This window comes from Phyllostomus discolor, chromosome X (assembly GCF_004126475.2).
Source record: "Phyllostomus discolor isolate MPI-MPIP mPhyDis1 chromosome X, mPhyDis1.pri.v3, whole genome shotgun sequence".
Classification (NCBI taxonomy): Eukaryota; Metazoa; Chordata; class Mammalia; order Chiroptera; family Phyllostomidae; genus Phyllostomus; species Phyllostomus discolor.
Window position 1 is genome coordinate 84,932,588 of NC_050198.1, and position 3,147 is coordinate 84,935,734.

The window sequence follows — 3,147 nt, forward strand, 5'->3', positions numbered from 1 at the left end:
CCACAAGCCTCCCTCCTGTTGCTCTTTTATAGACATCCTGTCTTTCCCATCCACTCTTCTCCTACCTGTTCCCACATCCCTCACTGCTGGCAACCACTGATCTGCCCTCCCTTTGTATAATGTTCTCATTTCAAGAATATTTTTATCTTCATATGAAGATACATTTATTGATTTTTGAGAGAGAGAGAGAGAGAGAGAGAGAAAGAGAGAGAGAGAGAGAGAGAGAACCATCGATGTGAGAAACGTCTATTGGTTGCTTCCCATATGTGACCAAACCTGGAACCAAGCCCGCAGTGTAGGTCTAAATCCGCAATGTAGGCATGTGCCCTGACCGGGGATTGAATCTGAGACCTTTTGGTGGACAGGAAGGTACTCCAACAAACTTAGCCACACAGCCAGGACCCAAGAATGTTTTATAAATGGGAATGGCATCCTACCTCTGCCTCTGGTGCTGTCTTCCCCTGAATTCTCTCCCATGCCTTCCTCCTCTGAACATATCAATACCTTTCCATTTAAAGTTAAGCCCTCAGAGGATCCTAATAGACCTCAAGTTTAACTTGTTCCCTGGACTATAGCTGAATTAGGAGCCATTGTTAAAGAATTTCCCAAGGTAACTGAGTATCCTCACAAGTGTGCTGGAAAATGCGATATTTTTATTCAGACTTTTCAGCCTGGGTCTTCTGATTTATAGCAACTAACTCATATGCCAGTTGGTGAAGGCCAGGCTCACCATTGGATGACAATTGCTTGATGGGAACATCCCAGAAGGGATTTCGAAAAACAAACCTCGAATTTGGGGAAGAAGCTAGAACACTAGCTTTGAGTAATTACAGTAGCTATCCCAAAGTCTGTTGATTGGAGCAAAAGTCAGACATGCTCAAAAAAGTCTCACAAATCTGTTCATGACCATTATAATCAACATCATGTAATTTTTCAAGAAAATTCTGGTCTCCCTTCAGACACTGATTCCACTTGGGTGACCTTTAACTCTGCGTGTTAATAGGCTGAACTGAGATCTTGCTGTTTTAGTTAAAAGGACCAGGCTGGAATGGGAAACCATGTCCACCCTAGATTTGGTTAATTTGGCCCATCAGCTTGCTTGTACTCTACATGAGCTGCCTAGAAGATTGCCAAGATTTTCAATTTCCAGCCCTGGCAAATGAAGGCCCTGGCTTATATGAAACCAAAAGACTCCAAGCTTCTGCTCTTATCTCAGAGCCAGGACATTGGAAAAGGGATTGTTGTAAGTTTAAGCACTTCAGGTGCTCTCAGCCTTCTAACCAGCCTTCCCAAGGTCCTCCTATTCCCCAGTGATGGGGCTCCAAGGAAGTACAGGGGCTTGACCCAATCCCCCTTCTTAATCTGCTTGGAAAAACTGTTCTTCAAGTTGGTAATGAATCTCTCTGTGTCCTTACTGACACTGACTCAGTTTTCTACCCAACTTAATTGAAGCGGTCCCTGCCTCAGAGTAGTAAAATAGTTCAAGAAGTGGGAATTTCAAGTATCTCAACAGGTTCTTGCCTCTGCACCTATTCCTGTTTGCTTAGGGCCCTTGAAGAGATAAACAGACTTTTCTCCTTAGTTCTTCTGCCCATATTACTTTATTAAGCTGAGACTTCCTAGAGAGGTATTGTACCATTAAATCTTTCTTCTGAAATGGGGAAATAATCTGAGAATTTGACAGGAGCTTTCAAAACAGCCCATCAGACAAGTTAAATAACTTTTTTTTCATTTAAACTTTATTGTATTTTTCCGTTATCATTTAGTCTCCTTATACCCCCCTCCACCTAGCAACCACCACACTGTTGTCCGTGTCCATGAATCCTTATTCCTTTTTGCTCCAAACCTCCACCATGCAACCTGCCTCTCACCGCACTAGCTGCCATCCTGCTCTCCATCTATGGGTATGTCATCATTTTCCTTGTTAGTTCAGTTTCTTCATTAGATTCCAGATATAAATGAAATCATCTGGTATTTGTCTTTTTCTTACAGGCTTATTTCACTTAGCACAATGTTCTCCAGGTCCAACCATACTGTTTCAAGTGGTAAAACTTTCTTCTTCTTTATGGCTGAGTATTGTTCCATTGTGTATATATCCCATAGTTGTTTTATCCACTCATTTAGTGATGGACACTTGGGCTGCTTCAGTATCTTGGTGTTTGTAAATAATGCTGCAGTAAACATACAGGTGCTTATGTTCTTTCAAATTAGTGTTTTGGGTTCCTTTGAATATATTCCCAGAAGTGGGATTGCTGGGTCAAAAGGCAGATCCATTTTTAATTTTTCAAGGTATCTCCATATTGCTTTCTGGAGTGGCTACACCAATTTGCATTCCTACCAACAGTGAAGAGGGTTCTTCTTTGTTCACATCCTCACCAGCAGTTGTTTGTCAATTTATTGATGATAGCCATTCTGACAGATGTGAGATGTTATCTCATTGTGGTTTCAATGTGTATTTCTCTGATGATTAGTTACATTGAGCACCTTTTCATATGTCTATTGGAAATCTGTATGTCCTATTTGGAGAAGTGTCTATTCAGGTCCTTTGCCCATTTTTTAATTGGGTTGTTTGTTTTTTTGGTGTTGAGTTTTGTAAGTTCTTTGTAAATTTTGGATATTATCCCCTTATCAGGTGTATTGGTGAATATTTTCTCCCATTCTGTGGGTTGTCTTTTTATTTTGTTGGTGATTTCCTTTGCTGTGCTAAAACTTTGCAGTTTGATGTAGTCACATTTGTTTATCTTTTCTTTTGTTTCACTTACCTAGGGAAATATACCTAGCAAAATATTGCTACAAGAAACATCTAAGATTTTGCTACCTATGTTTTCTTCCATGAGTTTTATGGTTTTGGGTCTAACATTTAAGTCTTTTATCCATTTTGAATTTACTCTTGCATGTGGTATAATAAGGTTGTCTAGTTTCATTTTTCTGCATGTATCTGTCCAATTTTCCCAACACCATTTACTGAATAAGCTATCTTTATCCTATTGTATGTGCTTGCTTCCTCTGTCAAATATTAGTTGACTGTAAAGGCGTGGATTTATTTCTGGGTTCTCTATTCTGTTCCATTGACCTATATGCCTATTTTTATGCCAGAACCATGCTGTTTTGATTACTATGGCCTTATGGTATAATTTAATAATAGGT